Source organism: Chrysemys picta, chromosome 12 (genome assembly GCF_011386835.1).
Source record: "Chrysemys picta bellii isolate R12L10 chromosome 12, ASM1138683v2, whole genome shotgun sequence".
NCBI classification, from domain to species: Eukaryota; Metazoa; Chordata; order Testudines; family Emydidae; genus Chrysemys; species Chrysemys picta.
The window spans coordinates 7525663-7540486 of NC_088802.1; the positions used below are offsets into that span (position 1 = coordinate 7525663).

Below are 14824 nucleotides of genomic sequence, written 5' to 3' on the forward strand. Positions count from 1 at the left end.
CCAGTACTTCCGAGGGGAACTGCCCTGCTTTGAAATGAAATGATAAGTTTGCCTCTTCTTTTCCCTGAAACACCAGGGGAAAGGCCTGCAGGTGCTGCAGCTTCTCTCAGCCCTTCCCTGGAAAAGTTAAGTCTATCAATTCACACTATCCTAGGACTCTGTGGGCCATCAGTTCTTGAGCAGAACCACCCGTAGATAATGTTTTCACCCCTCAGCTCAGAGAGAGCCAGCTACTGTGACAGGAGGATCTAGGCCTGCCCCAAGCTAGAGGCCCACCCCCTCACCGAAGGGGGAGGAGCCAATTGGACCTTGGCCACAACTGCATGCTGGGGACAACAAAGGAAAAAACGGGTGGGAGCGCTGTCAAAGGTTGAAAATCAGGGATCCAGAGGGGGACACCGAGGAGAGAACCCCCAAAAGCGCCCACTGCTCCTTAAAGGTGTCTAAGGAATCAGTGGGCACCGTCCAGAGCAGGGCTTTGGAGCAGAGCCCAGAGCTGGAGCATGGAGCAGCTCCGGAGCAGTGGAGCTGCAGGTTTTTGCCTGGAGCTGGAGCACAGCTCCAAAGCCCTGGTCCAGAGGAACTCTGCCTGGAGTCATGATTGTGCAACGGACTGGAAATAGGCCCCACATTCACAGAGCAAACCCTGTCCAGCTTCCTCCTCCAGGTGTGAGGGACTGCCGAGATGGTTGAAGAGGAGATCTCACAGCTTTGTGGGGCTAGAGATGGGGTCTGCACAGGTCAGGAGGTGAGGGGAGAAGTGCTGCCCGAACCACAGTAAGAGGTTCTGGAGGAGTCAGAAGAAGGACTGCAACCTGACGTACCCTACATTGGTGTGCGCCAGGGTCAGGGCCGGCTCTGGCTTTTTGGCCGCCCCAAGCAACAACAAAAACCAGCGGCGTGGCTGGAGCACGGGTGCAGGGGGACCGGCTGGGGGGGAAGGGGGAGGGAGCGGGTGGGAGAGAGAGAGAAGGGGGCGGCCAGGGCTACAGCAGGGGCGCTGCCCCTCCCGCTACGCCGCCTCCTGCCGCCAGGGCTCCGCTCCGGTCGGCGGGGAGGGAAGGAAGAGGACTGCCCTGCAGGGCACTCTGGTTCTCCGCGCCGCCGCCCCCTACAGGGCAGCCAGAGCGGAACAAACAAACAAAAAAAAAGTGGCCATGCTGCCCTAGGATTGGGCAGAATGCCGCCTCGAACAATCTGCCGCCCCAAGCACCAGCTTGCTCAGCTAGTGTCTGGAGCCGGCCCTGGCCAGGGTCTCCCTCTCGCTGCAGACGGGGAAGTTGGTGACCCACACCCGGTACATAGCCGGGCTCACGGCTCCATGGAGGAGCTGCTAACTAATATCCCTGGTGGGTAGAACCGTCCTTATGGGGAATCAACAGGGCTCTCCCCACATGGAATAATTTGCAAGTTTGCAAGAGAAATGGAAGTTAAGCAAGAAGAGAAGAGGAGAGTATCAGACTGCTTACAACTGGGGCTGGGGGAGATTATGGTGGGGCTGCTCCTTTTTCTTTTACGTTTTAATTTATTTTGTTGTTTTTTTTATTTACCTCAAACCCGAATGAACATTTGGAAAAAGGAAGCACTTGTAGGAGATGTGACACTTCCGTTAAAGTGTGAGAGCTGTTGTGGACACTGGGCCTACCAAGTGTACCCCTATTGTGAGCGGCACTGTAAAAAAAATATGTGGGAGTTTATAAGATGTTCCAATAACCATGAAAAATAGGGTCAAGTTGCTTAGGACACTGAATGTTGGCACAAGTGCAAGAGAACCAGACGTAAAAGCTGGATTAGTCTAAACCGCAAAGGCCACGTTAATAAAATCAAAGGGCTGTTAAAATTACGCTTGGTAAAACAGACGTGGAACCAGAAGTGAATGGACCAAAATGAGTGTGACAGATATTAGGCCTAACTGACAGACAAAATAAGGAGGGGGATGAACTATGATGCCCACTTTCCTGGTTTTGGGGTTTCTTTAAGAGAGACTTTGGAGGAAAACAAACAAACAAACAAAAAAGACATGATCAGTTCACTTCTGCTCTCCCTCTCATCTCCGGTCCTGCCTTGCATCACAGCTCATCCCCCGAACTGCCACTCATCTTGACTCACTTAAAGGACTTTCTGCCTGAGAGGAAGGCCGGCCGGCTGGCCATAATCTTGTTCAAGGAACTTTGTTTTCACCTGTGAGTGCTGAAAGTCATCACATTATCATGCCACGCAGCCCTCAGCCCACCAGTGGGGATACCCAACTTCCCGCACTGCAGAGGTATGTAAGATCCTGCACTGTTTTCCCTTCCCTTGTTGTGTTATTTTATGCCACCCTCCCTTTCTTACCTTCTATCCTCTCTCTTGGCTTTTCACTGAATCCTGAAGTCAACCATGCTGGATTAACCCAAGCCTTCCTTGTCTAAGAAAACAAACACACACATCCCAAGCAAATAGCATTCCTGACCAAATCCTAAACCACAGCCAAGCAGCAGGTGTTGTGGTTGACTTACCAGCCAGCCACAAACATCCATTCCTAATTAACCAGCCTGTTACAAACAGGACACATAAATACCCTCCACATATCGGAGCCGAAAGGAAAATTGACCCTTTCCTTTTCATCAAAGACCATTCTAATATAAGAGACTAATATTTTGCCTCCAAAGAAAGAAAAGTGTTAAAAGTTTTGACTGTTTTGCATAATCACTCACCCAATTTCAGTATAAATGCCTGTTTTAATTTCTTGTTCTTTCTTCTGTTTAATCAATAAACATTTAATTTAAATAAATGTTTTTGGGTGTGTGCCAAGTAACAATATGTATACAAGAGAGCTCAGAGTACATCCTCAATGACCCCTAACAATCTCCCCAGCAAAATCAAGGAAGACCATTCCCAGTACCCAAGGCAAACCCAAACCAAAGAGATATAACAAAACAAAACGACAGGTTTCAGAGTAGCAGCCGTGTTAGTCTGTATCCGCAAAAAGAACAGGAGTACTTGTGGCACCTTAGAGACTAACAAATTTATTAGAGCATAAGCTTTCGTGGACTACAGCCCACTTCTTCGGATGCATATAAAGTGAAACATATATTGAGGAGATATATATACACACATACAGAGAGCATGAACAGGTGGGAGTTGTCTTACCAACTCTGAGAGGCCAATTAAGTAAGAGAAAAAAAACTTTTGAAGTGATAATCAAGCTAGCCCAGTACAGACAGTTTGATAAGAAGTGTGAGAATACTTACAAGGGGAGATAGATTCAATGTTTGTAATGGCTCAGCCATTCCCAGTCCTTATTCAATCCAGAGTTGATTGTGTCTAGTTTGCATATCAATTCTAGCTCAGCAGTCTCTTGTTGGAGTCTGTTTTTGAAGTTTTTCTGTTGTAATATAGCCACCCGCAGGTCTGTCATAGAATGACCAGACAGGTTAAAGTGTTCTCCCACTGGTTTTTGAGTATTATGATTCCTGATGTCAGATTTGTGTCCATTAATTCTTTTGCGGAGAGACTGTCTGGTTTGGCCAATGTACATGGCCGAGGGGCATTGCTGGCACATGATGGCATATATCACATTGGTAAATGTGCAGGTGAACGAGCCCCTGATGGTATGGCTGATGTGATTAGGTCCTATGATGATGTCACCTGAATAGAAATGTGGACAGAGTTGGCATCGGGCTTTGTTACAAGGATAGGTTCCTGGGTCGGTGTTTTTGTTCAGTGATGTGTGGTTGCTGGTGAGTATTTGCTTTAGGTTGGGGGGTTGTCTGTAAGCGAGGACAGGTCTGTCTCCCAAGATCTGTGAGAGTAAAGGATCATCTTTCAGGATAGGTTGTAGATCTCTGATGATGCACTGGAGAGGTTTTAGTTGGGGGCTGAAGGTGACAGCTAGTGGTGTTCTGTTATTTTCTTTGTTGGGCCTGTCTTGTAGGAGGTGACTTCTAGGTACTCGTCTGGCTCTGTCAATCTGTTTTTTCACTTCAGCAGGTGGGTATTGTAGTTTTAAGAATGCTTGATAGAGATCTTGTAGATGCTTGTCTCTATCTGAGGGATTGGAGCAAATGCGGTGATCTAGATAGCTAGGTAAACTGGGCACAAGCAAACAATCTATGTTGTAATATGGCTAAATGTAAACGGATACATCTAGGAACAAAGAATGTAGGCCATACTTACACAATGGGGGATTCTACCCCGGGAAGCAGTGACTCTGAAAAAGATTTGGGGGTTGTAGGGCATAATCAGCGGAACGTGAGCTCCCAGTTCAATGCTGGGGCCAAAAGGGCTTATGGATCCAAGGACTGTATTAACAGGGGAATCTCGAGTAGGAGCAGAGAGGTTATTTTACCTCAGAATTTGGCACTGGTGTGACCGCTACTGGAATCCTGTGTCCAGTTCTGGTGTCCACAATTCAAGAAGGATGGTGATAAACTGGAGAGGGTGCGGAGAAGAACTATGAGAATGATTAAGGGATTAGAAAACCTGCTTTACAACGACAACTCAAGGAGCTCAATCTATTTAGCTTAACAAAGAGACGGTTAAGGGGTGACTTGATTACAGTCTATAAGTACCTATGTGGGGAACAAATATATAATAATGGGTTCTTCAGACTAGCAGAGAAAGGTCTAACACAATGGCTGGAATGGAGCGGAACAGAACAATGGCTGGAAGTTGAAGCTAGACAAATTCAGACTGGAAATAAGGTGTACATTTTTAACAATAAGAGTAATTAACCACTGGAACAATTTACCAAGGGGCGTGGTGGGTTCTCCATCTTGGGCAATTTTTAAATGCAGATTGGATGTTTTTCTAAAAGATCAACTCTAGGAATTATTTCGGGGCAAGTCTCAGGCCTGTGTCATACAGGAGGCCAGACTAGATGATCACAATGGTCCCTTCTAATCTGGCCTTGTGTCGGCTAAATATGAAATTAAAGCATTAGGGTTAGCTTAAATTTGTTAACGGATATATGTGCTGTAAAGAAAGGCCCTGGCTAGCAAGTAGAAGGAAGGCCTTGAAAATAATGAGTTATAAAACCCGAAGGAATGAAGTAGGGAGGATGCCTGTTCCAAAGGATAACTAATGAGATAAGGGAAGTTTCTGAGAAGAAGGCCTCTGTCTGATAGAGGTGACTGCAGATGATTTTAAGTAAGAGCAAGAGAATGTGTCTTAAAATGAACCAGCATGGTTCCACCCCACACACCAGTGTGAACATCTATGTGAACCCAAGTGCAATAGAAAAACCTGTGAGTCAGCAAGAAGGAGGGGAGCAAAGGCCTTGGGAAGAAAGGAAGCTGTAAATCTGATCTGGATTAAGACGGACAAATAAGGGTGAACTATCTAAAATTGGTTTCTAACTGAAGTCAATTGGCAATGACATTGCTTGCTTGTTGAAGGGTACAAAAAATAAACTCTTAAAGGGTTCATTGCTAACACCTGACGACACTAGAGCCAACCAATATGGGTCTAAGCACCTCTGGTTTTAGCCCTTTGAAAGTAGCTTGATCAAATGCTTACAAATGTTTTGATACTGTTTGGATGTAGTAAATTGCTTATTATTTAGGCTTTCTAGGCATGTTTATAGCAATTATATAAATACCATTTTGCCTTTGAATTTAATAAATGAATTTATGATTAAATTAGTGTCTGGTGGTTTCCCACATTAATAATCTAAATTATTAATAATTCCAAAACACAGAAACCTACATGCCACTAACCTACGCACAGCGAACCACGAGAGAGGCCAGGACTACGGGGAGAGGGGAAGGTATCAGAGCACATCAAGGAAAAAACTAGCACAAAGTGAAGATGCCATAGACACCGACTCCAACCCAGAAACCTGATGCAAGAACAAAAACAGCAAAGTAAGAAGAAGTGATTACATTTGAAAACACCATTAAAAAATGGGCACCTCGGAACAAGGAATGCAGAACGGGGGACTGTATCCCAGAAAGCACTGATTCGGAACAAGATTTAGGGCCTATCACAATGGACAAGCAACTGAACAGGAGCTCCCTCTGTGCCGGTGTGGCAAAAGGGGCTAATACGATCCTTGGATGTATAAACAGGGGAGAAGTCGGGTGATTTTACCTCTGTATCCGGCATTGGTGCAATCAGTACTGGAATACCGCATGCAGTTCCGGCGTACACCTTTTAAAACGGATGCTGAAAAATTGGAGCAGGTGCAGAGAAGAGTCATAAAAATGATAGAGAGGCTGGAGAAAATGCAGAAGAGCTCAACCCCTTTAGCTTGACAAACAGAAGATCGAACGGTGACTCCATTACACGTACCTTCACCAGGAGGAAATAAACGGGTACTAAAGGGCTCTTTAACCAGGGGCGGCGCGTGAATCACCAGCTGGGGGAGGCTAGCCCCGCCCCTTCCAGACGAGACCCCGCCCCTTCTGCACCCGCCAAAGCCCCCCACCATGGCCGCCGGCCCCTGCCTCAGGCTAGCTGCCCCAGCCCCTGAAGTGCCGGGAGGACGGGCGGCACGGCATGGCCCCAGTCCAACCCAGGGCCACCACACAGGGGGAACCGCAGAGCGGGAAGCAGGAGGGGGGAGCCTGGGGAAGAGCATGGGTGGGGCCACACCTGGCTGTTTGGGGAGGCACAGCCTCCTCAGCCTATGATACCCGCCGCCAACGTCTTTAACCTAACACAGAAAGGCATAAGAACCACCAGTGGCTAGAAGTTAAAGCCATCCAAAAATTCTGGGACTGGCAGACAAAGGAGACCTGGGAAAATTCATGTTGGGAGGGGAGGAGAGAGAAGGTGTATTTATGATGAGGAAAGGAAGGAGGACTGGGGATTTAGGGGATCTGGTAGAGGAAGAGCAGAGGGGAGTGTGAAGAAGGAGAGGGAGGTAAACTTCGTAGGAGGGAAATGGAGAAAAAACAGAATTGGGGAGGAAAGAAGAGACGGGGGGTGTAGTCAGTCAGGAGCAAGAAGAAACCCTGGGCTCAGTTCCCCATTGCCCTGCCACTTGTGTGGTCATTTCTGTCGGAGCAAAGTGGGTGTCAAGCAGCACTACAAATGCTTTGGATCGGGCCCTATAAATGTGAATGACTCTTCCCTCGATACCATGCAACAGACGTCAGTAGACAAAGTCCCACACATTTTCTTTCCACGTTTTACACAGCCCGAGGAAGTGCTATGGCTGAACAATGTCGAGTTGCACCACAAGCTTGGCACACAGACATGGGCACCGAAATATCAGAGACTGACTAATCTAGAGCACTTGCTGCCATGCCAAAGATGTGGGGAGCTAAAGGCAGAGGCCAGGGGTGCGCTGCCCTCCCTCCACCTGCCTTCTGCTCTACTCCCTCAGCTGATGAGTTGACAGGGCAGCCGCGCGGGGCTTCAAGCAGGTAGGATTTTCTCAGTTGGTGTCAGTGCTCTTGGGCTGGGGGAGGAGGAGCAGAAAGCCAATGCTGATTCTCAGCTGCTCTTCTGTCCCTGATTACTGGGGTCTCCTTGAACCGAAGCACTCGGCACTGAGACGCAGAGCTAGGAGGTACCTAGCTAGAAGCGTCACTAAACCTGTCTGCACTGCACGGTTATCCACTCAGCACTGGCTATTCCCAAAGTCCTGTCCCACAGTGCACTGGGCCTAGTGCATTGTCCCAGACCGTCTCCTCTTTGGTTGTTCCCAAATCCTGCTCAGGAACATTGAGGGGCTCATCCCCAGGACGTTGGAGTCAGCAGCTCCTGCTGCCCACACACTTGGCAGGGAACCGTGTGTGACGTCACAACAGGGTGAGCGGTCGCTCTGAGGGCTGTGCTACTGTGCTCTGGTGCGGCTCCGTGACTGAGGTTCGACCAGTCACAAGACAGGGGGAAAATAATATTCAGGTATATAAATAGCACCAAAGAAAGCTAAGGAATCCAGTGCTAGCTGGATCACGTGGTTTCTCATGTTTGTAGAGGAGGCTTGCTTGGGACAGAAAGAGGTGAGGTGGGGGGTTAGATCAACCCTGCTTCCAACTTGCCGCAGGGGGTGTTTTCAGGGAGCTGGGGAAGGCAGGGAGAGCTGGGGTTAGGATGAATGGCTGAGCTATCTTTTAGGTCTTTGCAGGTGACAGGAAAGAATCCCATTGGGGTTCAGGAGTGGAGGATAATTCAGGTGCCTGAAGAACGCTCGGATCTGATGAAGAGGGGGTGTATCTCCTGAGTAAATAAAAGGCCCAGAGTAGCAGAGTTAGACACACAGGGCCAGATCCTGCTCTCCTTTACACCAGATCTGAGGCACTGACGTTACCTCAGAGTTATCTTGGTAACCAGGAGGAGAATCTGGCTCACAGCCTCCAGGGAGCAGCGAGAGCTGCCCTCCCCTCGCTGCCCCACCCTCGATATGTTTCTTCATCACCGCCTGGGTACAGCTGTATCCGTGAGAAACACTCAGGGCTGAGATACAATTTTGCTTGGCACCGGAGTTCAGTGTGAATCCCGCAGCAGCCTATGAAAGCTAGGGTGAAAGTTCACAGTGCCGGGATGCAGCTGTAATTACACCCTGTGTGCCTGGTTTGGGGAATCAGTGCACAGCTTCTGCAGATGCTAACTAGTGCAGAGAGGCTTGGGGGGCTGGGAAGGAGTGGCACAAGAAGATCCTCCCCTGGTGCAGGGATTTCAACTCCCTGTCCCTCAGCAACAGCTCCCAGTGCAGCGCAATGCAGTGCACACCTGCTCACTGCCCGAGGACAGGCTTCCTGCTTCGCAATGCAGAAGAACTAGTTTGGCTAATACACTTGCTCAGGGTTATAAATTAACCTGTGCCCCCACCATCCCCTCGTCTGCAGGTGGGGGTAGGAAGTATCTGCACTAATGGGATTGCACTTAACAACCACACCCTGCCTCAGAGGCATTGGGGAGAGACTGGGAATTCCCCAGGGCCTAGATCTAGAGATCCAGGATCTCAATATTATCCACAGACGTTAAAAAATAAAACCCCCTTAAGACTGTAGCCTTTAAACCCTTAGCTCTAACCCAAAGCTCTTCTGATCTAGTCTCATCACTTTAGGATCCACAGTATGAAACCAGGGCCGCCCGGGGAGGGGGGGGGGGAATGGGCCTGCAGGGGCCCCCACAAGAATATAGTATTCTATAGTATTGCAACTTTTTTTTATGGAAGGGGCCCCCGAAATTGCTTTGCCCCAGGCCCCCTGAATCCTCTGGGCAGCCCTGTATGAAACACAGAACTTCTTTTGAGACAGTAAAGAGCTTTATGTCAGTTTCTACCTTCTCTAGCTCTAGAACTCCGAGCAAACCAGTGTGTCAAGAACTGTGACAGTCTGTGTTTTGTGAGGGCATCATCATGAAAAGGGGGGGAAATAAATACCAAGTGCTACAGACAGAAAAGCGCCCAAAGCTACAGAAAAAGCCCTTGCTAGTATTATTTGGATTTTCTGCTTTTTAGCCCAGGTGTCACTCCGCCTGCTTTTAAACCCCAGTGACTCAAGTTTCTCGAGAGATTTTATTTTGCATGAGGCGAGGCAGAGTGTGCCTTTAGCACCAGCATTTTTTTTTCTGTTGCTCAATTCACGCCCAAACTTACCAAAATATCACCAAGAGGCTTCCTCATTACTCAGAGCCGAAATGGGCTCTGTTCCAAACAAGTCTTATTTGGGTATTTGTTATTCCCTTTGGGTGCATTCTTGTGATCAATTCAGTTCCTTTCCATACCTCTCTTTTGCTAGTACATAAAGCACTCTGTTGCAATGCACTGTTAACCACCACCTCCTATAGCCCCAAAACTGGCTGCATCTCAGTGGTGCTTGAGATGCTTCTTTTATTACCTACACAGCCCACTCCTGCTTCCCTTTCGGTCAGCTGGCCTTTCAATGGGGCCAGGAGCACGTGTCTAGTTTGAGAGTGGTGGCCACTTAAAAAAAAAAAATCTTGGCAAGTGATTGGGGTCCCAGTCTGAGACACCTGAAAGGGGCTTTGCTTTCAAAAAGTGCTGAGTACCCACCCTCTGAAAGTCAGGCTTCTTTAAGGGCTCTCACGTTGGGCACCCAAGGACACCAGTCGCTTTTGAAAACCTCGCCAGGTTTTAGTGCTTTGGAAACCCTTCTTTTAAGGAGCTAGAAAAGGGTCTCATCCAAAGCCCATTGAAGCCAATGGAAATATCGCTGCTGATTTCAGTGGGCTTTCGATCAGGTCCTAAATGTGTAATCCATTGGGGGCCTGCCACTGAGGTCAATGACAGCTCTCCCATCGATTTCAATGGAACCCTAAATTATCTACGTGACCACTTTTCCCCTCCCCAGTGTAAAGATTTTACATCCTAATAGATTTGGTCACTCCCACCTTTGGGAATAATTTGTCAGATTCTCTGCGAAGTTTTTTCATTTCAATTATTGGGCCAATTTCCAGTTCAAAAATAGTGAAGAACGGGGTTAACGTTAGCACAGAGGGAACTTCTTTCAGTTTAGTCTGCAAAAGGAGGGGAATGGGGAAAATCAGCTCAGTGGCCCGTGACATAGGTTGGCTAGATAACAATTCAGGATATTCTACGTGTCCAACACAAGAGCCCCACAGTGAGTCCAATCACAAATCACCAAAATGCAACTTACCAGGCTGGGCATGAAATAGAACTGATATTTAATACAGACTGCTACATGTCCTGGTGGAAACATGCTTATAAGGAAGTACAATACTCAACATTAATGGTACATAACCTGATACCAGGACTTCTATGTTTACAGACATTACTGTGAGGTCTTATTGATTAGTTTGGTTGTGGGGTTGTTGGTTTTTTTTATCATAAGGGCAGAACCCATTTGTACTCTCCCTGAACTGAGGTGTCAGTGATTCCTCTTTGGGATGCAATAAGACTTCAGAAAACAAGGCAGACCAGCTACTGTGGGGAATAAAAAATGGTCCAGACAAGCTGGGCGAGAGAGCACCAAAGGAGTCACCCCCATGCACTATGGGCACCAGAAGTTACAATCCGGAATAATACTAGGGCGGAAAAGGACAAAGAATCAGGAGACTCCATTGTGAGGGATGAGATTTTTCCCACACCCCCTGATGTATCCCTCGCCCAGTGAGAAAACATCTCACTACTATAGTCTACAGTTCTAGTCCCAAACACTGAATCTTATTCTGAAGGCTACGGCAGTCCCGGACCATGCTGTAAAAAAGCACAGTCTTTCTTCCTTTTTTTTAAAATGAAGAATCAGAGAATAATTCTGGGACCTGCCCCATCCCTCGGCAGCCTCAGAAGTTTTCCCTTCCAGCCCCTCAGTTCTGCAGACAGTCCCACCCCAGCGAGATCATTGAAGTCTGTGAGCCCAATCATGAGTCCTCAATATCTTACCTAAGTCCTCACTCAGGACTATCCTCTCATTAGAGTCACTGGGCCGAATTCTTTTCTTATTCGCTCTCAGTGTGAATCGGGAGCAACCGCACTGGAGCCCCTGGGCCTGATTCTCCTCTTGCTCACCCTGGGCATATAAGGAGTAAATTCCACTGAAGTCAACAGACGATCAGAATCAAACCTAGGCTACGCACACTGGCTTAACCAGAATTGGTTTTTAACTAAATATAGTTAAACTGGTGCAACGTTCTTAAAACGGTTTACAACAGGCTTATGTCAACTTAGTTTAATTCTATTGCTGAATTTAGCTTAATCAAGAGAAGCTAGTTGTCGACAAGGGCGACCTGAGCACTGACTAGATGAAAACTGAGTAAGGGCTTCAGGAACTGGCTAAGTGCAGGGGTGCCTAGTGGGATTTTCAAAAGCGCCTAGAAGGCTAGGTGCTCTGTAAACCCCACAGGATGCCTAGTTGACCCAGTATGGCCGTTCTTATTCACTGACACCATCTGTACGCTCAGCACTGTTCAGAATATACCACAAAAGATAGTCCCTGAGCCAATGCGTATAAAATGTGTAGCCCTGGACAAGGTGGCTCAAGATATTTAAGTATGAAGCGTATAATTATTGAACACGTTAATATCTATGAGTGGAGGCGCTGATGGCAATGATTAAGCACTGGAAGATTTGACCCTCCAACTTTCTTTCTGGACAGCTCTTTCTTCTTGAGCCCCTGGGCCTGTTTATTTTCCTTTCCTTTCCTGCCTGCAGTGGCCCTGATTTATCTCATAAGACTCCATTTTTCTCAACTTTAAAATGTAGAATTTTCTTGGTGTTTGGTTTTAAGTATTCTCCTGTGAGAACTGCAACTCAACCACCGTAGTGTTTTTCTTAAGAGCCCTTCAGGAAAGTAACTAGTCTTTAAACAGAAGTGAAAGCAGTGTTTTCAACTCTCATGATGTTGTTATGAGTCTCATGATAATTATTGTTTTCCTTAAGGCCCCAGCTCCTGGAGTCAAGTGGAGATGTGATGATTTCAGCCTTCATTCTTAAAGAAAAAGTAAGTTTCTGGCCCTTGTAGCTGTGGAGAAAGCTTTCACAATGTGACCCCAGTGCACCCTAAACGCTCAAAAAGCAGAAGGCAAATAAAAAGAACCCCAAATCTATTACTTTTACATAATATGATTTTTAAGCCAGTCTCATGATTTTTCGTGAGCCTGACTCATGTTTTTTAAACATTTGGGGTTGGCAATACGGTGAAAGTAACTTGAAAGTGTTGGTTTCATTCCTGTTTAAAGTCAGTTTCTGGTCTATTATATGTAGTATGGTAACACCCCTGGCAGGTGCAAGTATAAACTCACGGGGCCTTACCCTAGTAGGATGTTTTCAAGAGTTAAATGATCTATTCCAAGCTTGGTGAACTTCCAAAAGTAAGTGGCCTAAATGATAGAAAGTAAGCTAGATTTTTCTACAATTGTTGTATTCAAGAGTAAGAATATAGTTTAAATTTTTAAACCTAACCAGTGTCCCTTAAGTGACATGACACAAGATATTAGAACGTGTTAGTGTTAGAGCTGAGTATTAGAGATATGAGGGAGAGAGAGATCATTTCTAAGTTATTGTCTGAAAAAAAAACCCTAGAGTTTTCAGTTGCCTAAGTAGCCCCTGCAATCACGGTTAAAGTTGTCCCCCCCCGTACCAAAATCTGAAATGGCGTCAATGCCTGAGTGTGATCTTACTCTGCAAAGATCTTCTCTATTTTTGTCTTTGCTTGACAGAGCAGGAAGGGCACGGAGCTCACGGCTTTCCTTATTTCCTTTAACAATCTTTTATGTCACTGTTGTGGTTACCACAACTGATGCACTTTCTTCACTTCACACTCAACAGTAAGTTTTCACACGAAGTCAGTCAATTCAGGAAATAAGCAGCCCACCTGTACTGGGGGAGTTTAACCAGTACTTCAGAGAGCCTGTCCACATGCTAAGATAAAAGGGGTGTTTGAAAAGCGTGAGAGCTAACATGTTTAAAACTCTAGTGTAGATCGGTCGCATTGTATTTCAACATGTGTTAGCTGGTCAAGGTGAACCATAGGCTACCCCCAGCTAGCACATGTTAAAATGCAACCTGCCCTGTCTGCATTGGCATTTTAAGACGTGTTAGTTGTCAAGTTTTAAACACGCCACTTTTATTCAGCATCGCCAGCCCCAAGGATTCAAAAACGCGGAGGCAGGCCTCCAAAAATCATGGGATTAATAATAATACATGGTGGGTTCTTTCTTTGCCTTCTGGTTTTTGAGCCTTTAGCCGTCACATGCAGTCACAGAGGGCTAGAGATTTACTTTTTCTTTTAAAATGAAAGTCAAGATTCTGTCTTTACTTGACACCAGGAGCTGTAGCTGTAAGGAAAACACTAAATATCATAAGACTTATGATGTTATCATGAAAGTTGGCAATACTGACAGGCCCAGACAGAGCTACTTTATGTGGTGGTGGGTTAAACAAACTCAGCAATGATCAGACTTAGCACATACCTCTCACGAATCTGGCCCACTATTGAAGAAGTCTTCACAACATAGCAGTGGGCTAGGTCATTACCACCATCCCCATTTTACAGATTGGAAAACTGAAGCACGGCACGTTTATGTTGTGTCAGGTCACACTGGGAGTAGGAGGCAGCACCTGCATTAAAATGTGGGCATGCCATTTCCTCCAAAAAAGATACACGTTCCCAGACTTGCAACTCTGAAAACCTTCTAAGCGTCCTCTTTATTTGTTCCCTGTGGTTGTATTATACATTTGTTAAATGCATTAGGACAGGCTATTTACCTAGTTCCGCAGTTTTAGAACATTTCTGCATCTGGTTTCATAAGAACAAAGAACATAAGAACGGCCAGACTGGGTCAGACCAAAGGTCCATCTAGCCCAGTATCCTGTCTTCCGACAGTGGCCAGCGCCAGGTGCCTCAGAGGAAATGAACAGAACAGGTAATCATCAAGTGATCCATCCCCTGTTGCTCATTCCCAGCTTCTGGCAAATAGAGGCTAGGGACACCATTTCTGCCCATCCTGGCTAACAGCCATGGATGGACCTATCCTCCATGAATTTATCTAGTTCTTTTTTGATCCCTGTTATGGTCTTAGCTTTCACAACATCCTCTGGCAAGAAGTTCCACAGGTTGATTATGCATTGTGTGAATAAATACTTCCTTTTATTTGTTTTAAACCTACTGCCTATTAATTTCATTTGGTGACCCCCTAGTTATTGTGTTATTAGAAGTAGTAAATAACTAGGGTGACCAGAAAGCAAGTGTGAAAAATCAGGACGGGGATGGGGGGGGGGAGGCGTAATAGGAGCCTATGTAAGAAGGAGACCTCAAAATCGGGACTGTCCCTATAAAATCGGGACAACTGGTCACCCTATAAACAACACTTCCTTATTTACTTTCTCTACACCAGTCATGATTTTACAGACCTCAATCATATCTCCCCTTAGTCGTCTCTTTTCCAAGCTGAGAAGTCTCAGTCT

General features: G+C 46.5%; 1 protein-coding gene across 1 annotated transcript in view; it reads right to left on the reverse strand.

Annotated features, from left to right (window-relative positions):
- LOC101947741 (C-type lectin domain family 2 member D-like) overlaps nucleotides 1–14824 on the reverse strand; it is a 75030-nt gene that overhangs the window by 50852 nt on the left and 9354 nt on the right. The window lies entirely within an intron of this gene.